General features: G+C 51.4%; 1 long non-coding RNA gene across 9 annotated transcripts in view; it reads left to right on the top strand.

Moving 5' to 3' along the window:
* The first annotated feature begins 728 nt into the window (after nt 1–728).
* Nucleotides 729–22,988, top strand: part of LOC149123354 (uncharacterized) — a 37,021-nt gene continuing 14,761 nt past the window's right edge. The window contains exons 1-4 of one of the 9 annotated variants that reach the window (XR_016215810.1): nt 751–1,102; nt 4,316–4,511; nt 9,781–9,952; nt 12,471–13,335. This is a non-coding gene — a long non-coding RNA (uncharacterized LOC149123354). Of the gene's footprint in view, nt 1,103–4,315; nt 4,512–9,780; nt 9,953–12,470; nt 13,336–22,538; nt 22,641–22,988 lie in introns of those variants that run through there. The other 8 variants (XR_016215811.1, XR_016215816.1, XR_016215813.1 and 5 more) reach the window with 8 other exon arrangements.

Below are 22,988 nucleotides of genomic sequence, written 5' to 3'. Positions count from 1 at the left end.
TCATCTCATTTGATGATCACGGGTGGCGGTGTTACCTCAGGGTGGCCAGGAAGGAGAGTAAGGCTCAGAGAGGTTAAATGGATGGCCCGAGGTCACACAGCTGGCTGTGCTTGTGCTTGTCTACCCGCAGCTTACCAAGGTGCTCAAATCCAGCCAGACTATCAAGGTGAAAACGGATTTTCAAATCTGTCCTTCAGAAATGAGCCTTCTTCAAAAAAATAAATAAATAAAAAAGAAAAGAATAGGGAAAGTTATTTTTCCAGCTAGCTTAGATGGGGACAGTTTTGAATTTATTTTTCCAGATTGAACAATCGTTCCTCAAATGGATAGTGATAGGTGATCTAAAAAATAATCTTTAAAAACGTCGCCGAGTTGGGCATTTCCTCCGGGTGACATAACTCAGTGTGACAGAATGCATTTAAATTCACGGGGAAGAAATGGCCAGGAGTGCAGAATGGAAGGTGTTGGTGTGGGCTGCCGGCTCCTTAACCCTCTCTTCCCACCAGCTTCGCCCCATCCCTCCCGGCCTGGGCACCAGGGCACTGCCACCTGCCTCACCACCTCCACCACCTGCCTGCAGACCTTGGGTCGGGGATGTGGGTGGGGGTTAGGCCGGGGATGGGGCTGTGGATTTCCTGATGTGCCAGGCCCTCTGCCTGTTCCTGCTGCATGTCTGTTACCCCACATGCCGCCATCATGCTGGGGAGTGGGTTTGCCTTGGTAAGGGCCAAGGCGAGGCCACGTGGGGCTTAGGAATGAGGATCAGCTGTGAGCTTGTCACGTGACGTCCGTGGACTCAATCCCACATTCCTCCCTCTCTGGTGGATGGCTTCCCAGCAAGAGGCAGGGCTCAGGGCTGCGCCAGGGTTGCTCGTGGGAGTGTCAGAGGGCAGCCACTGTGGTGCTCCTGATCCGAGAGTATCGCATGTGGTACTGGATCATGCCCCAAATGCCAGCAACAGCTAGGGGAGCCACGGCGGAGAGCCAGAGACCCAGGAAGGCAATCCAGCTCTCCCACGCCGGGGGCAGGATCCTGGCTGCCTGAGCCGTTTCCGCAGCCTCCCTGCACCTGTCTCGGGAGGAAGCTGGAGTCGGGAATCAGGTAGCCCCCTGTGGGACGTGGGCATCCTTTCTGGTGTGGAGAGTGAACAGGAGATGCTGTGGGCCCAGCTCGGCCCTCGAGACATGGGGGAGGAGTGAGACAGTGGCGTGGCTTGGCTTCCTGTGTGGGGCTCCAGAGGAGGGTGGCAGTGCTGGAGGCCCCGGAGGGCAGCAAGGAGACAGGGAAGGGGTGGGGTGGGTATCCCTCCTGCCGGGGTGTGGAGGGGGCTGGGAAGAGTTGGGGTGGGGGAGGGGCAGCTTGGAGAGACACCAGGCCTGGCCTGGGGAAGCGGATGGGGAGCAGAACGCAGCCGCGGTGAAAGCCGGTGGCGTCTGGGACCAGGCCCTGTGGCAGGGACCACCACGTGGTGCCCACCAGACGCTGGTGCGCCTCCTTCCCGGCGGTCCCGGCCACTGTCTTTCCCAGTTAGCCCTGGGTATGTGGACACCATGTGTGTCCCTCTGAGTGGCAGCGTTATAGAAGTGCCTGAGGCTCGGGGAGGGCTCTGTGGTCTGAGAAGCTGGCAGAACCAAAGATGCACAGAGCCCGTGGCTCATCACGTGGAGGGAAGCTGCCCACAGACGAGGGATCTGCTTGTGGGACTGCCACGGGAGCAGGTGGGAAAGTGCACCGTGCACAGCCCCTGGATGTGGTCCCTCAGTGACGAAGCCACCGGCATCTGGACGGGCGTCTCCAACAGACACAGCCCATGTACACCAGGCCCTAGCACGAGCCAGCTCTTCACCGCCTGCCCCTCACTCCCTGGTCCCTGTAACAAAAGTTCATATAAAGTCCTCTCCTGGTACCCAGGAGCTGGGCTGGGAATATGGGGCAGTGGGTGGAGCTGTAGCTTATGACAGCCACGTGGAGTCCTGGCTGCTCCACTTCCCATCCAGCTCCCTGCTAATGCGCTGGGGAGGGCAGCAGAGGACGGCCCGAGTGCTTGGGCCCCTGCACCTGCATGGAGTTCAGTAAACCAGCAGATGGAAGATCTCTCTCTCTCTCTCTCTCTCTCTCTCTCTCTCTGTCACTCTGATTTTCAAATCATTCAATCTTAAAAAATAAGCAGGAGCTACCTGGAAGGGAGGGAGGAGTTCGGGAAAACCTGGCTCACAGATGAGACAGAGGGACGGGGGTGGGGGTTCTTCAACATTTGCTGCCGTGAGTGTGGTCCCCGATCAGCAACGTCAGCGTCACCGGCACCTTGTCTGAAATGCAGATTCTCAGGCCCGGCCCAGGCTGCTGTGTCAGAATTAGCACTCCCCCGCGACCCGCAGGAGGTCTATGTAACACTCAGGGTGCGAGGCGCTCGCCGAGGCACAGCGCTGCATCAGCAAACGTGCCTCTTGGCTGCACAGCCAGAGCAGCACGCTCAGCGGATCAGTTGTTCTTCTCATCCGCATTTCATTTGTTCCTTCGACCCACCCGGTCCTGGAGAAACAGGCAGGGGTGGTTTCTGCCCTCAAAGAAGTGTAGGTGACAGACTGGGGCTGGGCCAGGTCAAAGCCAGAGCCTGGAAACTGCATCTGGGTCTCCCATGTGAGTGCAGGGGCCCAAGCACTTGGACCATCTTCTGCCGCCTTCCCAGGTGTGTTAGCAGGGAGCTGGATTGGAAGTGGAGAAGTGGGGACCCCAACCAATGTCTGTAGCCAACTGTGCCCCAAAACCACCCCTGAGAGTGTAATCTTACAACAGGGAACTTAGCTCCATCTGGGGCTCAGGGAAACACCCCCCCAAGGAAGCAACACTGAAAGTGAGACAAGCAGGAGGAATAGAAGTCAGCCAAGGGAAGAATCGGGACGGCCATGCTCCAGGGGCAGCATGTACAAAGGCCCTGGGGCAGGGAGAAGTGTGACAGTCTTGAGGACTTACAAAGAAACCTTTGCTCTGGACTTGGGGGATGTGGTGGAGAGAAAGAGGATGAGAATGAAGAGAGGTGGAGGGCCCTGATGAGGATTTTGCGTGCGAGGCTGTTCAGGGTACTGGTCAGAGTGCGAAGCTGCCTCTTGCTGTGGGACCTGGGGCTACTTGCCCTTTAGCACCCCAACTTTCACCTCTGTGAAAGGAGACAGCCAAGTGCCCGTCTCATCGGGTGGTTTCGGGGTGAAGTGAGTGGACAAGGAGCTTACAACAGCGAGTAGCTGTCAGAGGGTGTGAGTGAGGAGAGAAATGAAATCGTGTTTAAGAGTCAAGAAGCCCGGCCGGCACCGCAGCTCACTAGGCTAATCCTCCGCCTAGCGGCGCCGGCACACGGGGTTCTAGTCCCGGTCAGGGCGCCGGATTCTGTCCCGGTTGCCCCTCTTCCAGGCCAGCTCTCTGCTGTGGCCAGGGAGTGCAGTGGAGGATGGCCCAAGTGCTTGGGCCCTGCACCCCATGGGAGACCAGGAGAAGCACCTGGCTCCTGGCTTCAGATCAGCGCGGTGCGCCAGCCACAGCGCGCTGGCCGTGGCAGCCATTGGAGGGTGAACCAACGGCAAAGGAAGACCTTTCTCTCTCTCTCTCTCTCTCTCTCTCTCACTGTCCACTCTGCCTGTCAAAAAAAAAAAAAGTCAAGAAGCCACTCCCACCAGCACAGGAGGGGACACTGGGGTGGGGTGAAGGGAGCGGGGACCTGCTGGGAGGCCACGGTGCACAGACCAGAGCCGGAGCACTGGAGAGGGAGGGAGTAGGACTTGGGATGGTGGGAATGGGACCTGGTGGGGCTGAGGGTGTGGGCGCGAGGCAGAGGCGCTGACCCCAGCGTCCAGGTTCGGGCATCTTTGTGGGTGGAGATGCCAGGCTTTCGGTGAAAGGTGGTGAGTTTTGTTGTCCTTGAGGTGCCTGTGAGACATTGAGACGAAATACTGAACTGGGCGTGGGGGCTGCCGGTGGCAGTTTGGGAACCACAGCGCGAATGTGGCAATCAAGACCACGGGAAGCGACGGGATATCTCAAAGAGTGTGCGGGAGGCGCAGTCAGCCTGCCCGTCACCACGCCACGTTTCACATCCGAGTGGCCGGCTTTGATTCCTGTCTCCAGCTTCTCCCGGGTCCAGAGAGGCGGCAGTGACGGCTCACGTTGCTGGGGAGACATGGATTGCATTCCTGGCTCCCTGCTTTGGCCCTGGCCTTTGCCAGCATTTGGGGAGTGAACCAGCAGGAGGGAGTGCTCTCTCTGTCTCTGTCTCTCTCTCTCTCTCTCTGGCTCTGAAACTAATACTTTTTTTTTTTAAAGAAGGACTAGGTAGAGTATGAAGCGTGTGGAATCCGGGAGTCTTGGGTTTGAATTCCACCGCCAGCCAGCCGCAGGTCGTGTAGCGCCTCTGGGATCCCGTTTCTGATCTGAAAAATGAGGATAATTAGCTCCCACCAAAGGGCGGCTGTGTGATGTAAATGAGACAACGTGTGAAAACCAGCTGGCGCGCGCTCCGGTGAGATTAATCACTTTCTCCTTTGATCTTGCCTGCCTCACTCATCACACACAGGTGGTTTTTTTCCTTCCCGACCTTGGCTTCTGTAGCCTCCTGCACCGAGAGCACCCTGTGGGCCTGCTTGCACCTGTTGCCCCGGCTGGGCCCCTGCTTCAGGCTGCTACACTCAGGCGAACGCATCTCGCTGTGACGTGGACACTGGTGGCTGGGACAGGGGCACTGTGTTTCCAGAGTCTCATCCATGCCTCACCCTCGCTGGGGGTCTCTGCTTCTGTTAGCTGCACTTCTAGAAACCTTTGCCTTGTCCTGGGAGAGGCAGCAGTGCGGTGTGGCCCTCCAGCTCCAAAGCCGGGTTGGCTGCTATGGACGAGAGGCTGGTGGCCTCCACGTGCTACCCAATGTCCTGCTGGTCCACACCACTGGAGAACTCGTGGCTGCGTGTCCTGGGAAGCACTCAGGGAATGGGGTCCCTGGGGTCTTGTTGGGCCTCAAAGCCTCATGGGCCAGTTGTGCTCCTTATTTACCCGAATGCATTGAGCCTGTGTGTCCCACAGAAGCCTAGACATGAGTGTTCTCAGTAGCCTTATTCATAATTTTCAAAATTTGGGGGGCCAGCACTGTGGTGCACTAGGTTAATACTCTGCCTGCGGCGCCGGCATCCAATATGGGCTCTGGTTCTAGTCCTGGTTGCTCCTCTTCCAGTCCAGCTCTCTGCTGTGGCCCGGGAGGGCAGTGGAGGATGGTCCAAATCCTTGGGCCCCTGCACCTGCATAGGAGACCAGGAAGAGGCACCTGGCTCCTGGTTTCAGATTGGTACAGCTCCGGCTGTAGCAGCCGTTTGGGGAGTGAACCAATGGAAGGAAGACCTTTCTCTCTGTCTCTCTCTCACTGTCTATAACTCTACCTGTCAAATAAAAAAAAATTTGGAAGCAACCAAGATGTCACTCAAGAGAGGAATGCATAAACCGCCTGTGGTACCCCCCCCCCTTGTGGCTAAATAAGTCAGTGATGGGAAAAAGCTATCAAACCACAAAGGACATAGAGGCGCTGTAGGGGCACACCACTGAACAAGAGAGGGCTCCAAGCTGTGTGTGATGCCACCTCTGCAGTGTTCCGGGAGAGGCCAAGCCATGGTGGTAGTAAAAGACCCCTGGTTGCCAGGTGTTTCGGGGGGGGGGGGCGGTGAACAGGTGGACGAGGGGCACAGTGATTTTAGGGCAGTGAGACTCTTGTATGACACTGCAGTGGCAGACACATGGGCGTTCTGCGTTCGTCCAAGCCCATAGCGTGTGCCACACAAGGGGTGAGCCCTGGCGTGAACCACAGACTTCAGTTAATGACGCTTTAGCATTCCTTCGTCAAGTGTAAGAAGCGCCGTGAAGGGAAGGTGTCAGTCGGAGGGCAGCCATCTGGGAGGTTGGAGGGACAGAGAGGACATCATGGGGTTTTCTGCACTTTCTACTCAGTTGTTCTGTAAGCCAACATCTGCTCTCAGAAGTGAAGTCAGTTAAAAAGCAAACCAGCCGACCCTCGTGGGCTGGGGGGTCACTTTGGGGGAAGCTCCTGGGGTCTCAGGGGGTGGGGCCTCTGGGGATTTCCCTTGTGAGGCAGAAAGCACCAAGGCCACGTGCTGCCCTCTGCACCCGAGTGGTCTCATTTCACACCCATGACCATGTATTTAAAAATGGGGCCCTTGGCAAAAGCAGGCCCCACAGGTCCAGCAACCGTACAAGTGACCCCTGGGCTTGGCAGGCCTGGTGGCAGATGAGGGTGCGGTTTGCCACCTGTGGAAAATCTCCAGTCCTGGTAGATGGTTGTGGGCAGGGCCAGGACTAGGCTAAGGTGAGTGAGGCACTTACCGGGGGCACAGAAACCCCTCAATGATCCGAGCAGCTAGTATTTCATGCAGTGCCTCTATAATGCAGAAGTTAATGCAACGGTCCATCCCACACAAAATACCAAAACTTTCAGTAGAGGAGAGTGTTTGGTGCAGTAGTTAAGGTGCCAATTGTGACTCTTGCCCTAGACTGGAGTGTCTGGGCTGGCGTCCCACTCCTCTCCCATTCCAGCTCCCTGGTAGAGTGCGCGCTGGGAGACAGCAGATAGTTGGGAGCCTGCCACCCACATGGGAGACCCAGACTGAGCGCCTGTCTCGTGGCTTTCATCTGGCCTGGCCCAGCCATGGCTGTTGTGGCATTTGGGAGTGAGGGAGTGGATGGAAACTCTCAGATAAATAAATATCAAATTTAAAAAAAATTATTTATTTTGAAAATCAGAGTGAGAGAGAGAAAGAGTGAGTGAGAGAGAGAGAGAGAGAGATCTTTCATTTGTTGGTTCACTCCCCAGATGGCCACAATGGCCAGCACTGGGCCAGGTCAAAGCCAAGAGCTTCATCTGGGTCTCCCACGCAGGTGGCAGCAGCCCAAACACTTGAGCCGTCTTCCACTGCCTTCCCTGAGCCGCTGGCAGGAGGTTGGGTTGGGAGTCCAGCCAGCGCACGGATTGGCACCCGTAGGGATGCTGCGTTCACAGGCGGTGGCTTTCCCCGCTACGCCACAACACTTCACCCAGTAAAAACCCCATTTAGAGAGACCATGTAAGTGAAGGCAGGGTCGGACCTGCACCTGCACGCCTCCGCTCCACTCATCTCGCCCTCATCTTGGCCCTGGCAGGTCCTGCACTTATTGAATATTTTGATATGACATTCATCTTTAACCGATATTATTTATCTTAAAAACTGAGATTTTTGGCATGTGGCCTTAAAGTTTGAGCCCAAGGTGAGAGTCTGACAGAGCTCACTCTGGTGCAGCCCTCACCCCCTCCAGTGATCAGGTTAATCTATCCACTCAGTAAATATTGATTATGTAGCTTCTTTTTTAAATTATTTTTTGACAGGCAGAGTGGACAGTGAGAGAGAGAGACAGAGAGAAAGGTCTTCCTTTTGCCATTGGTTCACCCTCCAGTGGCCGCCATGGCCGGCGCACTGCGGCCGGCGCACCGCGCTGATCCGATGGCAGGAGCCAGGTGCTTCTCCTGGTCTCCCATGGGGTGCAGGGCCCAAGCACTTGGGCCATCCTCCACTGCACTCCCGGGCCACAGCAGAGAGCTGGTCTGGAAGAGGGGCAACTGGGACAGAATCCGGCGCCCCGACCAGGACTAGAGCCTGGTGTGCCAGTGCCGCAAGGCGGAGGATTAGCCTAGTGAGCCGCGGGCGCCGGCGATTATGTAGCTTCTAATGCCACCGGCCAGCGGACAAGACGACTTGCCCTGCGGATGGCCAACCCTCCGTTCCCTGGCCGGCCCCATTGCTATATGCGCATGACCACATGGTCTGGGCAGTGCACAGGCTCCACCCCAGGACTTCCTGGGCCGCTCCTGCTGTCAGGGCCAGCCGCAGGTGCCGTCACCAAGCCCTCGGTGCGGTGACCGGCATGCTGAGGGGTGCACTGGCCCCTGCAGCTCTAGAGTCACACACACTGATTCCAGACGTCCAATTTTATCGCTCCTGGCAGATCGCCCTTCTCAAATTTGTTGAGTGCATCCTCACAGCCATGGTCCTTCCTGTGGCTGAGGCTAAGGGCTGGGGCTCGGGGAGTTGCTGTGTTTACCAAGTAGATGCGAAGCGGCCAGCTGGAGAGGAGGGTGTCGTGGCTGCTGCCAGTTTGCAGGCCGGGCTGCTATTGGGCGGGAAACAGTACAAGCTGTGATGCGGCGACTGGCGTGTGCCGTTTAGCCTTCCCTGGCCAGGGAGCACGGGTCCTCTCCACTGCAGACTTCCACTCAGAGACCCTGAACTGGGCTGAGGCTATTGCTTATCCCCAAACTGTGTCCGTGTGTGGAGGGAATCTCACCATACTCTCCTCTGGCAACAAAGTGTCTCCCTGGGTTTCTCTAGCTCTATTCTGGAGGACCACAGAACCAGGATGCTCATGGGACTCATGCTCTCCAGCTAGACATCCCCAGATTCTCTATAGAGTCCTGTAGTTCATTCTGAGCTCAGGGTTGCCATGTACAGGAGTATAGGTTGTGCACTGCACAAGCCCAGAGGGTACCATTCAAATGCAATAGGTGTAGGAATGCCCTTGGAGTTGTGCGATGTAGCAACAGTGTCTGAGCAGTTAGGCGTGAGGTGATCACACCATTGGGAAAACTTGTACCAACACAGGGAAGGGAAGGGCACAGCCAGCTGCCTGGTAGCAGAGCTCAAAGTGGCAACAGTAACAGCACAAAAATAACATTTATTCAGCCTTTGAAGGAATGTGCTAAGCCGTTTGTGTATTTCATCTCAGTTCATCCTCACACAGACCCTGTTAAATGGTATAATATTATCTCTGTCTTACAGATGGGGAGGCTGAAACTCGGGGAGGTGGGGAGCTGTCAAGGGCGCACAAGTGACGAGCAGGGAATTGGAACTTGAGCGTGGGCGGTCTCTCTCTTCTCCAGCCTTTGTGCTTAAATCTGACCCAACACTGGGGGATTCCTGCCTTCGCTCGAGACCGGGCACTGGATCAGCCTCCGTGGAACCGATGGCCTTGCCAGGATCCCAAACGCGGTACAGGAGCAGGAGCTTAGGGACTTGCCACGTGTAGTTCAAAGCCGAGCTGCACGCGTGACCTTGACCCCGGCTGACAGGGGTCGCAGCTTCCTGGCCATCAGGCACTACTAAGGACGTCAACGTGGGACCCCCTCGGCCCTCGCGGCTTGTCCTCTGGGGCCCATTCTGCACAGGAGGCTGGCCCAGAGCGGCACCCATGGGAGAACTTGGGAGGAAGGCTTTTCCAAGTGTCGCTGTCCCACCCACGCTCGCTCACTGGCAGGAGCGATTGTGGGCACAGCGCTGGCGTCTCATTGACTCCTCCGAGATGCTGATGTTCCCACCTTGAGATGCTTCTGAACTGAGGTTCAAGGGCACGAGCGACTTTGCCTGCATCACAAGGCTAGCGGGTGCTGGGCGGGCTCAGGCTGATGGCAGGGTACCCACTGGCCTCTCCAGTCTCCCCCCTGGGGCCCTGCCCACCTTCACCTGGAACTTGTATGGGGATGGAGGGGGCGGGGAGAGAGGCCCCAGGGCAGGCACAGCTGCTTCTTGGCTGTTTCAGCCCAAGCTTTGCACATGTGTGTGATGGGTCCAGGGCGTCCTCCAGTGGGCCTCATGATCCAGAAACTTGCTTGGGAGCGTGTGAGTGCCAGAGGGGCCCCCTGCTGGAAGGAGCGCTTGTGCACAGCAGGGGTCCTCAGACGGCTCAGGTCTCTCCTTTGCTGTTGCCAGGGGCTCCTTTCTGATTTCGTCTCCATCCAGCGCCACGGAGAAGGAAGAACGCGCCACAAGCAGACATGCTGTCGAGGCCTGTGGTGCAGGCGGCTTCGTCGCCAGCTGCCTTTTCCTGCTGGCTTGTTAGTGGAGGCCGTTGCAGCACCTGGGGACTTGCCCGGAGCTCTAGGTGAGAGCCTTGGGCACCTGTGTGGCCCTGCAAAGCTCTGAGCCACAGCTTGATGGGTGGGAATACAGAGACCCTAGACAAGGGACGGGATGTTGCGAAAGGAAGTGCACGGATCCATTTTAGTGGCTGTAATAAAATACTCGGGGCCGAGTGCCTTATCAAGAAAAGGTTGTTGAGTTCACTGTTTGGGGGCCTGAAAGTCCCAGATCAGGTGGCCCCATCTGTTTGGCCTCTGACGGGGGGGGGGGGCACACAGTGGATAGCATCATGGCGGGAGCCCCTGCCAGCATAGTCACATGGCAAGACAGGAAGCCAGGGGGCTGGGAGGGGGCGAGCCCTGCCCGGGTGTTACTTGTTCTCATAGCGGAGAGCTGACTCGCTTTGTAAGGCCAGTGTCAGTCTCTTCGGAGGGCAGCACCCCGAAGACTCTGCCACCTCCCAGTGTCACCGCATTGAGGACCGAGTTTCCAGCGCCAGAAGCCCTCAGTGACATACAAACCACACCCAAACCGCGGTAGGAGGAAGTGGCCAGTTTGGCCACTCAGGGATCAGGGACAAGCGCCCTGGGCAGGGTTGCTGGTTATACCCTGGGGGATTTGGAGAGATGTTGGGATGATGGGGAGCCAAGCATGAACTTCCCGCCCAGACTGGGCACCTAGGAGGGCATCAGCCATGGCCTCTGCACCTCGTGGGACCCGAGTTCTGCTCTGAGCGTTGATTGGACGTCTGGGCTGTGGGTGTGTGTGCTCTGCACCTGTTCACCATGTGACCCTGGCGAGCCTCACTCTTCTTGTGCCTCGGTTGCCTCATCGGTTGTGGGGACAATGAGGCCAGCCGTTGGACCTCTGGCTCTCGCTAGTGTGGCTGGTGTTTGCCTGCCCAGCTCTCCTCCCACCTGCCTCCTGCCTCATTTCCTGATTGTATGCAGGGTTCCTGGGGGCTCCTACTGTCAGCATCCTACAACCCAGCACAGGGCCTGGCCCGCAGTTGCAGCTGATAATGCAAACTGGGTTAACAAATCAGTGAAAAATAACGATAGACAGACGGCCTGCGTGCAAGCCAGAAGTGGAACAGAGACACGAGGGCTTCCACACCAACGCACAAGAGCCCTCCGGGAGGTCATTCTCTCTGTCCTGGGGTCTGCATATTCCAGAGCTTTACTCAGTGTGATGAGTGACCCTTGGCCACAACAAACTATCCATCTCCACAGAAATGACCATAGAGGACTTGGTGAAGAATTTCTGTTGTCTGGGCAAGTGGTATTTACTCTGAGCATTGACTCTAAGTCTGTGTTCTGGTTGGCTGGTGCAGCAGTCAGCAGCGAAAGCCGGCCTCTTAGGTCATTCAGACTCTGAGCATGAGGGGATGCAGGAAGCACTGGATCAAGGACCTGTGCTGCTGACTCTGCACATCTCAGAGTTGGTTTGCAACAGTGTAGCGTGGAAGCGTTGGCTGAGAATCTCAGTGGCTCCAAGCTAGGGAGCCACCAGAGAAGCCTTTGCTACCTCTCAGTGCTCCAGCCCAGCCCAGGCAGAGTCTAATCTTCCTGGAACTGATTTGCTGCAATACTGGGTCCTGTGATTATGTCATCTTACTTAGGGCAAGGCAAGGAAACTAGCCTGCTCCAATAGGCCTGGTGTGTCTTTACCTGGGCTTTGCTTTTCCATGAGAAGGGAGCCACAGGAGGGTTTTGAGCAAGAAGTGAGTTGAAGCTGGCGCCGCGGCTCACTTGGCTAATCCTCCACCTGCGGCTCCGGCACTTGGGTTCTAGTCCCGGTCGGGCGCTGGTTCTGTCCCAGTTACCCCTCTTCCAGGCCAGCTCTCTGCTGTGGTCCGGGAGTACAGTGGAGGATGGCCCAAGTGCTTGGGTCCTGAACCCGCATGGGAGACCAGGAGAAGCACCTGGCTCCTGGCTTCGGATCAGTGCAGCATGCCGGCCGTAGTGGCCATCTGGGGGGTGAACCAATGGAAGGAAGACCTTTCTCTCTGTCTCTCTCTCTCACTGTCTAACTCTGCATGTTAAAAAAAAAAAAAAAAGTGAGTTGACTGAGCCGGGTTTTGGCAGAATTCCCTCTGGGCGGCGCATTGAGGTGGAGGCAGGGTGAGCAGAGAGGAGGCCTTGCTGGGATCCAGGTTAGGAGGCCTGGACCAGGGTGCTGGTGACAAGGGCTGGGCTCTGACATCTGCTAGGAAGCGTGATGCCCCCAGCACCTGATGTCAGGAAGACAAAGAAGTCAGGGGAGAGACTGAGGTGTTTTGATCTGAGCAAAGCAGAGGGGAGAGGCTGACCCCCTCTGCCCTGGAGGCCACAGTCGGGGCGGGGGAGGAGGGCCGTGGAAAGGGGAACCTGCTGGTGACGTGGCGCTGCTTGAATCCTCACTGGAGGCCGGGCAGGAGGCAGCGGAGGCCCAGCTGTGGAATTCAGGAAGCATTCGGGGTGGAGGAACATGCGTGAAACTCCTACATGGACGTGAACTTCTTTAAGGCTTTGGAAGATAATTATTAAATTCCTTTTCAGAAAGGTTCGTGAATGAATTCTCTCTGCAGAGGGAATGGAGACTCCCGAATGCTGGATGTTGCCGAAAAAATCCGTGCCGATCGATAGGTTGGAAAAATCCGTGCCGATGGATAGGTTGGCAGAGCGCCGTACTCCTTGGGTTTCCCGTCTCCCTCGTCGAGGTCTCTGGCCGCTTCTGTTTCATCTCCTGTGGACTGGGTGGTCGTGTCTCTCAATGAGACCGGGATGTCAGCTGCTTCGTTTTGATGAAAAACGAATTCTAGATGTTAGGTTCTTTGCTGCATGACAAATGGCTTTTCTGATTTTTAATTTTGTTTGTGTGCTGCCTGATACATAGAAAGTCGGCGTAGGAACACCTTCAAGTGTGTCAGTTCTCCCCCTTTTGGGTCCTTTCTTCTGCTTTTATCGCTGTCTCTTGGAAAGCCATGCTTCTTCCTGCTACCAGGGCAATATTAGCCTATATTTCACTCTGATTTTAATGATTTAATTAAAATAATAACTCTTTCTTTTGAAATTTATTTTAATGTATGCTACACGTCGCTGAATTTTTCTGCCCCCAATTGCTAATGAATTGTTCTTGCATCATTTATAGAGCCTTCCACATTGCTTCCCATTAATTCGATGCCACTTTAGTCCGTGCTCCATCCTCACACACACTCAGGCCCGCTGCCAGGCTTTTTAGTCTTTTTTTTTTTTTTTCAAATTATGTCTTTAAACTTTTATTTCAAGTTAATTCTTGGAACTTCAATGGAAAAACTTATCCAAGTTTGCATATGTTGCATAGGTGAAGACTTGAATCAATACAGTGCACCTTAACTTTTTGAATTGACTACAGCACTGACATCTTTGTCTATGCATGGGGGTACCCTTGATTATTTAAGTTAATTTAATTTTTAAACTTTTATTTAATAAATATAAATTTCTAAAGTACAGCTTTTGGATTACAATGGCTTTTTGCCCCCATAACTTCCCTCCCACCCGCACCCCTCCCATCTCCCACTCCCTCTCCCATTCCATTCGCTTCAAGATTCATTTTCAATTATCTATATATACAGAAGATCAATTTAGTGTATATTAAGTAAAGATTTCAACAGTTTGCACCCACACAGAAACATAAAGTGTAAAATACTGTTTGAGTACTAGTTATAGTATTAATTCACAATGTACAGCACATTAAGGACAGAGATCCTACATGAGGAATAAGTGCACAGTGACTCCTATTGTTGACTTAACAAATTGATACTCTTATTTATGGCATCAGCAATCTCCCTAGGCTCCAGGCTTTTTATTCTTTCATGGCCATCTCTACTCTTCCACATGGTTTTAATTATGATTTTACAACCGATTTCATAACTTGGTAAGATAAAACCCATTATTTGGTAAATAAAAGCCATTATTCCATTTTTGAAAATTATATTGTTCAACATCATGTATTTTTTCCACTCAAACTTTGACATTTTTAAGTTCCAGAAAGTTGTCAGCTAATTGTTATTCCATTAAGTGTACGTATGACTTTGGGCAGAATCAATACACTGGCGATCTTGATCTTGATTTCCCACCCATGGGTAGGATGTGTTGCCTAACTATGCCAGTCTTCTTTTATACCCTCTACAAAGCTTTATTGCTGCTTCTAAAACTTCTGCATTTGTCTTGGTGATTTTATCGACAGGTTCAAGTCATCTGATTTATCTATCGATCTCCATCACAGTGGTTCTCAACTTGGAGAAATGTTGTCTCTCAGGGGACATTTAGCAATGGAGCATTTCTTCCCAAATATTTCATTTATTTATTTTTGATTTTATTTGAAAGGGAGAAAGAGAGAGGGAGAGGGAGAGGGAGATGATATGAACAAACAAGAATCTTCCATTTCCTGGTTTGCTCCCCAAATGCTCAGCTGGAGCTGAGCCAGGCCAAAGCCAGGGGCCAGGAATTCCATCTGGGTCTCCCATGTGGGTGGCAGGAACCCCTGTACTTGAACCATCCCCTGCTGCCTCCCACGGTGTGCATTAGCAGGAAGCTGGAACAGGAGCGGAGGTGAGACTTGCTGACAGGCGCTCTGATTTGGGATGTGGACATCATAAACTTCTTAAGTGCCGCGCCAAACACGTACCCTGGAGTCAGTGTAGTTGTCACAAGTGGCGTCTGGAGGGTAGAGGCCAGGGCTGCTGCTCAACCCTGGTAGAACCCAGGAAAGAATTACGTGGAGCCCCAAAAGCCAGTGGGGTTGAGACTGAGAAGCCCTCTCCCCGGGGACTGCCTTGCCGCAGTGCTTTGGTCAGAGGAGAAACGCCCCGCGCACGGGCACCAAGAGGGATGAGTACCCTGTCCTTAGGGCTGCTCTGCGCCCTGGGGAGAGTGGCTTCCCCTGCAAGGCTGCATCTGCAGCTTGCCTGGAGCCCAAGAGCAGAGATGTGAGGTCCCCTCCCCTGGCTCAGGCTGGCTCAGGCCTCCTAGAGCTCAGTGTTCTGCAGGAGGCCAGTCCTCTGTGGGGAGCCCAAGACAGGCCCAGCAAACAACCCCTGATTCCACTGAAATGAATGCACGTAGGGGCGAGACTCCCTCGAGCTGGGAGGAGTCACCCAATGGCCGCTGAGGCCGAGGGCGGAGGATCCACGGAAAGGCGCCGCCCGAGAACTTTCCGGGAATTATTTAGGGTGCAGTGGGCCTGGATGTCGGTTGGAGAGTGTTGTTCCCCAGGACTGCGTCATCTTTAAAAAATCAGACACGGCTGTAGCCGAGAGCCCTTTGCGTCCTTCCCCAGCCTTGTTCCCCTTCCTCTGTCCCCTGGCGGCAGCCGCTGTCCTGAGCTTGGTATCGTTTGTATTTTTCCAAACAGTGTACCTTGGGGAGCTCCCCGCCTCCACCGCCATTTTTGAAGTTGTGGTAAAATACGTGTCACATACAATTCACCACCGTACCCATTTTAAGTGGGGTTAAGCACACTCGTGTTGTGCAACCATCACCACCCCCTAGTTCCAGAACTCTCTTCATTGCAAAACTGAAACTCTGTCCTCATCAAACACCAAGTCTCCATTGCACCTCCCCCCAGCCCAGCAGCTGCCGCTCGACTTTGTATTTCTGTGCTTTTCACTGCTCTCCAGACCTCACGTCACGGAATCCTGCAGGATTTGTCCCCTTGGGTCTGGCTTATGTCACTTTGCATACTGTCCTCCGCGTTTGTTCCTGTGTGGTCCGTGCTCGAATTCCCTTCCGTCATAAGGTTGGGTAAGGTCCAAGGTGTGTGTGCACCACGTCGTGTTTATCCGTTCCTCTGTTGATGGACATTTGGGTGGCTTTGACCTTGTAGTGATCAATGCTGCCTTGAACATGGTATACACATATCCCTTTGAGACACTGCCTGCAGCTCTTTTGGGTGCATATGCAGAAGCAGCTTTGCTGGATCATACGGTCACGTTAGGCTTATGTTTTGAGGATCCATCATTCTGTATTCCATTTTGCACCATTTTCCGTTCCCACCCACAGTGCACAGGCCTCTGGTTCCAGTAACACTTGTTTTTCTGTCCTCCCCCCCCCCCCCCAGCAGCCATCCTAATTAGCACAAGGAGGTTTCTTGTGGTAGTTCTGATTTGCATTTCCCAGGGATCGCTGGTGCCAAGCATTGTTTTCAGGTGCCTATTGGCCATTTGTATATTTTCTTTGGAGATACAACTATTCAAGGCCTTTGTCCATTTTAGAATAAGGTTGTTTTTTGTTGGTGGTGGGTAGTATTTTTTTTTTTTAAGATTTATTTATTTGAAAGGTAGAGTTACAGAGAGAGAAAGAAAGGCAGAGAGAGAGAAGGAGAGAGAAGGGGGGAGGCAGGGAGGGAAGGAGGGGGAGAGAGAGAGAGAGAGAGAGAGAGAGAGAGGGAGAGGTCTTCCATCTACTGGTTCACTCCCCAAGTGGCCACAATGGCCGGAACTGGGCCGAGCTGAAGCCAGCAGCTTCTTTCAGATCTCCCGTGTGGGTGCAGGGACCCAAGGACTTGGGCCATCTTCCACTGCTTTCCCAGGTGCATTAGCAGGGAGCTGGATTGTAAGTGGAGCAGCCAGGAATTAAACTGGTGCCCATATGGGATGCCGGCACCACAGGCCACAGCGCTGGCCCCGAGTGGTATGTTTTTAAACATTGCCTTAAAAGTATCACTATGTGTGTCATCTTGCATTATCTTTTTCATCAAATAGTTTTAATCTCTTGAATTCATTTTAATATCTGTGTAGTATTCTATTGTGTACACACACACTTCTTTCTATCCAGTCCAGTTCTTTCTATACAGTGCCATTATTGAACTGTAGGTGGTTTCCAGTCGTTCGTTATGACAGAGTTTCAGTGTCCACCATTGTTTGTTTTTGCATATTTATTTTTAAACAAGTTTTAATATTGCTTTTCGGTTGGTCCTCTTGAGTTCTCTAGAAAGACAATATTATCGCAGACTGGAAATGGCACAGTGGCTGCTTTCTCTCCTGTAGTGATGTTCGTGTCTATTTCTGGTCCCTTGACGTTGCAGCACGCTGGTAAACGGCAATGGACGTGTGGCCACCCTCATTTTGTCCCTGACCAATGAGGTGGCCTCCTGATTCCCACCACTAAGGGTGACTGGGCATTTGGCTTCAGAGAGATATTATTCATCAGGTTGAGGAATTAACGTTTCCACTTGAGTATATTTAAACAAATCTTCAATAGATGAGCTTCAATATTATTTTGATATATTTTTCTTTGGATTATTATAGTAATACACTTCTAATGTTGAAAAAAATCTTGTAGTTTTTGCATATTATTCTACTGCAAGATTATATTCGCTTATATTTTCTTTAGTATTTTTTTGTATTTATAACATAGCAAGTATAATCAGCCTTTTTTAGTGGATTATTTTTAAAATCACAGTAACAAGGATTTTTTTACTCACAGGATATTATTGAGATATAATTTATATGTAGTGAAATACACAAATTTTATGTTTGCAGTGTGATGATTTTTTTTAAAAAAGATTTATTTTTTTATTTGAAAGGCAGAGTTAGGGAGAGAGAGAAGGAGAGACAGAGAAATCTTCTATTTGCTGGCTCACTCCCCTAATGGTTACAACAGCTAGAGCTGGGCCAGTCTGAAGCCGGGAGCCAGGAGCTTCTTTGGGTCTCCCATGTGGGTGCAGGGGTCCAGGCACTTGGGCCATCTTCCACTGCTTTCCCAGGCCACAGCAGAGAGCTGGATCAGAAGTGGAGCAGCTGGGACTCGAACCAGTGACCACATAGGATGTTGTCACTGCAGGTTGGTGGTCTTACCCACTACACCACAGTGCCAGGCCCATGATAAATTTTTTAAAAAATTTTATTTGAGAAGGAGAAAGACACACACACACACACACACACAGAGAGAGAAAGAGAGAGAGAGAGAGAGAGAGAGAGAGAGAGAGAGAGAGAAAACGTCCACCCAATGGTTCACTCCCCAATTGCCTGCACCAGTGCTCCAGCTGGGACTGGTCCAGGCCAAAGCCAGGATCTGGAATCCAATCCAGGTCTCCTATGTGGGAGACAGGGACCCTACTACTGAGGTCCAGCTTGATGCATTTTGATGAATGTGTGCACCCTGGTGCCATCACCCAGGTCAGATGGGGTTCACTTTCATGGCCCCAGAAAGTTCTCTTGCGGCCCCTCCTTCCCCTACAACTACTTCTGTAGTTTCTGCCATGAGAGATGAGCTCTGTCTGTCCTAGAGCCTCGTACAAACAGGGTCGTGTAGTTTGTACTCCACTGTGTCTGGCTTCTTCCATTCAGCATGATGGTTTTTGAGATTCATCCAAAATATTATTTCACTAGTTTTGCTAGCTTTGTAAAATAAGCTGATAAGATTTACATATTTTTTCATGTCCTTAGGGGATTTATTTTACATAGAAATGGTATTTTTTTCCATGAAGGATTGAAGGAACTCACTAGTGAAGTTGTCTGAGCTGGAAGCTATCTTAGGAGACAATACTTTAACAACTTTCTTTAAAATTTCCCTTTATTATTATTGGTCTTTTGGGGCAGTCTAATTTCTTTTTAGGCAATTTTGGGGTATTATGTTTGCTTTCCCAGAAAAAAATCCATTTCATTGAGGTTTTGAAATTTAATTAGAGTCCTGTTAAGAGTTTAAAAATCTGCATTTACCTTTTGGCATTTGGAACATTTATTTCTATTTCTTCTAGTGGTTGAAGCAAGGCCATTTCATGAACCAACTCTAAAATTAATCAATTCTGTTAAGAACACTGATTAATAATGTTCTCTTTTAACTATTTTCTAGCTTTCTTTCCTTATTATTTTGATCTGTTATCAAGACCAATAATTTTATAATAATAAATAAATAAATAATTTCTTTATTTATTTTACTTACTTTCATCCTTTTCTGATTAAGCACAAAGACACTTAAGGTTATGAGTTTGCCCATGAATCAGCTTTGCCTTATTCTCTTTTCCATTTTTTTTTAAAAAGATTTACTTATTTATTGGAAAGCGTTCCACAGAGAGACAGAGACACATACACACAGAGAAAGAGAGAGCAAGAGAGAACCTTCCATCCACTGGCTCACTCCCCAGATGGCCACAATGACCACGACAGGGCCAGGCTGGAATCAGAAGCCAGGAGCTTCTGCTAGGTCTGCCACATGGGTGGCAGGGGCCCAGGTACTTGGGCGATTTTCCGCTGCTTTTCCCAGTCCATCAGCAGGGAGCTGGATTGGACGTCAACTGGAACACCAACTAGTACCCATATGGGATTCTGGTGTTGCAGGTGATGGCTTTACCCACAATGCCACAGCGCTGGCCTCTTTTCCAATTGCTTTTTTTTTTTAAAAAGATTTATTTATTTACTTGAAAGTCAGAGGGTTACACAGAGAGAGGAGAGGCAGAGAGAGAGCTGGTTCACTCCCCAGAAGGCCGCAACGGCCGGAGCTGCACTGATCCAAAGCCAGGCTTCTTCTGGGTCTCCCACATGAGTGCAGGGGCCCAAGGACTTGGGCCATCTTCTGCTTTCCCAGGCCACAGCAGAGAGCTGGATCAGAAGTGGAACAGCCAGGACTCGAATTGACATCCATATGGGATGCTGGCACTGCAGGCAGCAGCTTTACCCACTATGCCACAGCGCTGGCCCCTCCAATTGCTTTTAAATAGGCTGTCCACAGTTCTTGTTTTTGCTTTTTAGCCTGTGATTTCAGGAGAACACTTTACAACATGTAAGTGATTGGGTTGGTTGGTGTGTGTGACAGAAAGCAGAATGTATGATTTATAGTTCTCTGCCTTTCGGGGAGGATGGTTCCTGTCCTTTTAGGGTCCTTTGCCTGATACACAGGGGTGACAGGTGTACAAAAGCTTTAAGGAAACTTACTCTGAGCTCAATGGCTCTGCACAAAACAGGAAGTGAGATTAATGCCTCTTGGGACTCACCGGGGAGGTGGGCAGCGAGAAGGGGGTGGAGAGCACAGACTGCGTGTAGCTGAGACACAGGAGCCTCAGGGAACTCAGGAGTAACGAGGCCCAGCTGGGATGTGGCAGGAAGGGAGCTGGCTGAGAGTACACTTTGGAAAACCAGGCTGGGTTGAGCAGGGCTTGACTGTTCTACCCGTATGGACTTTTTGGCATGAGGGTGCCATGAGTGAGCTTTATCTCAGTGCTAGGATCCTGTCTGTTCCCAGGATGACGGAAGCCAAGCAGGAGATGGAAAGTGTCTTCTCTGGAGCACAGGACCAGTCCAAGGGTAGAGCCTTAGAGACGCTGCCTTCGGCGTCTTCCCAACCCAACGGCCCCTGCGGATCTTGTGTGACTCACAGTTGACAAGCTTGGAGGTCGCAACCAGTGTTTCAGTGCTCAGTGTTAAATATGAGCAGAAGACAAAGGGAAAGCCTCCATTATGAAGGACAGAGACCCAAACGCAACTTGGGAGAGATGGCTATGCTGGGAAAAGAAATCTTAAAATGACTGACATCCTTAGAAAAACAGTATAAGGTCGAAAGATATGACATTCATATAGCAAGTAAGGAGTGGAATGAAAAGAACACAGAATTCAGAGAACAATACAAACAACAGAAACCCAGGGCAATTAAAAACGAAAAACATAAGGCAGGAGTTTGGTGCTGTGGTTAAACCCCTGCTTGGGATGCCTGCATCCCATTTTGGGGTGCCCGGATTTGTGTCCCAGCTCCGTTCTCCATTATAGCTTCCTGCTAATGTGCACCCCGGGAGGCAGCAGGTGATGGCTCATGTACTTGGATTCCTGCCACCGACATGGGAGACCTGGATTGAGTTTGTGGCTTTAGCCTGGCCCATCCCTGGCTGTCACTGGCATCTGGAGAGTAAATCAGTGGATGGGAGAGCTCTTTGTCTATCTTCCTCTGTCTGCATCCCTGCCTTTCAAATACATATAATAAATGTTTTAAAAATGAAACAAATAAAATCGAGTCAACATCTTAGAAACAGAGTGACATGTTCAAAGAGAAAAGGCTATGAAGATTAGAGAAACACTGTTGAGTCCAGCATGCAAACAACAGAAGCTGGAGAATGAGAGGACACAGAAAATGAAAGTGAAAACATCATCAAAGACATAATTTAAGAAAAATTCCTAGAATTAAGGATGTGGAATTCTAGATTACAGGGTCCACCAAAAGCTCAATAAAATAGATATCCACCTTTGAAGAGGGTATTTGATGAATGATGCCTCTGAAGTTTCTGTTTTACTTAGAAGATAATCAATGCCGAAGTTGTAGAAAGCTAAGTAGCTTATGATTTTCATGTGGCCAGACCACGTACAAAGGGGGTTGGTGGCGTGTCGGGGATGTAGACATTGCTGCAATGAAAGAATGTCATGTAGAAGAAACACAGCGTTCTAATTTTAAAAGTATTTTAGGTTTAGATAGGGGAAGAAAAACAGTCCCTTATAAAATAAGGAGGGATAAGCAGACAGAGTAGCATTTGTAAAGCACGGTCGCGTATGTGTGATAAAGTTTTCCATCAATCGTAACAATATCCCAAGGGAGGCATTATGTCTCCTGTTTCCAGATAAAACAGGTTACAGGATCTGTCCAAGTTCATAGATGGAGGTGGCAGAGCTGGGATTGACACGGAATCCTCTGATTCTCTTGGCCTGTCTCTCATGGTCACCTCAAGGTCACCTCAAGGTCACAAGATACTTGAAGAATGGAGTGAAGGTCACTAGATGGTTGAATAAGGGGAAAGTGTGAAAGCAGAGGGCAGCGGGGGACACGTGACAGCTGCCTGCCCTGTCTCTGATGCCCTCCCAGTGATTTCTTATCTCACCTGCCAGACCAGGCTGTGTGGCCACCCCCTTGGCAAAGGAAGCTGGGAAATGTAGCATTTTAATTGAGCACGCTGCTTCCCTGGGTGGAACCACACTGCTGTTAGGGGGGAAGATTTGAATTAGCCCTCCTTCGGCTCACTAGAAGTTTTTTTTTTTTTTTTTTTTTTTTTTAGATTTATTTATTTATTTGAAAGTCAGAGTTACACAGAGAGGAGAGGCAGAGAGAGAGAGAGAAGTTTTCCATCTGTGGGTTCACTCCCTAATCGGCTGCAATGGCTGGAGCTGCGCCAATCTGAAGCCAAGAGCTTCTTTCAGATCTCCCACATGGCTGCAGGGGCCCAAGGACTTGGGCCATCTCCTACTGCTTTCCCAGCCCATAGCAGAGAGCTGCATCAGAAGTGGAGCAGCCGGGACTCGAACCAGTGCCCATATGGGATGCCAACACTGCAGGTGGCAGCTTTACCTGTTATGCCACAGTGCCAACCCCTCACTAGAAGTTTTTTACATGGATGAATGAAGTCCTGTTTTTCTTTTCTCTTGGCTTTGGAAGATGTGAATTATTTCCATGGAATGCTGTCAACATTTTAATATAGTTCATGTATTTCATATTTAAATACCACAAGCTAGCTGGCTTTTTCTCTCTTCATGACAAAATTATCATGATGGTCCCAAATCCTGCTAAGATTTAATCTGGGTCATCCTTCTAACAAAAATAAAGTGAGAGAACTCAGTGTTTTAGATACCATGGAAGTGGTGGCCTGTGGCTTCCTAGTGTCATCTTCCCCAGGAGGGGATATGAAGTGTGAAGGCCAGAGGTGGAAGAGAGAGCGGGGGACATCTGAGGAACCCAGAAGAGGCCGGTGTAGCTGCAGCACTGGAAGTGAGCAGGTGAATGGCTTGAGCCAAAGCTCAAGGGTCTTCCAAGGGGCCACTGTACATGGGCCATGACAAGGATATGGGGTTCAGAAGTTACTCCGCAGCAGGGGGCATAGTTTAGCTTAACATCTCAAGATAGCCTTATGAATGCTATTTATAGAGATGGGTTAGAGAGGGCAGGAAGAACAATGTGGAACTAAGGTCATCCAGGTGGGAGGGGGTAGGAGCTGAGACAAAGGTAGACGTCGTCAGGTTGATGAGACAAGCAGGTGGGTGTGAACAGTAATGCTGTCAGGGCTTGGGGACTAATTCGGATGTGGAAGCACACGACAGACAGGAGGGAAGGCTGAACCCTAGGGTT

This window comes from Oryctolagus cuniculus, chromosome 11 (genome assembly GCF_051225735.1).
Source record: "Oryctolagus cuniculus isolate XC-2025 breed Fujian yellow rabbit chromosome 11, ASM5122573v1, whole genome shotgun sequence".
NCBI classification, from domain to species: domain Eukaryota; kingdom Metazoa; phylum Chordata; class Mammalia; order Lagomorpha; family Leporidae; genus Oryctolagus; species Oryctolagus cuniculus.
Note: the sequence above shows the minus strand (reverse complement) of the source record. Positions and strands in the feature narration are given on the sequence as shown.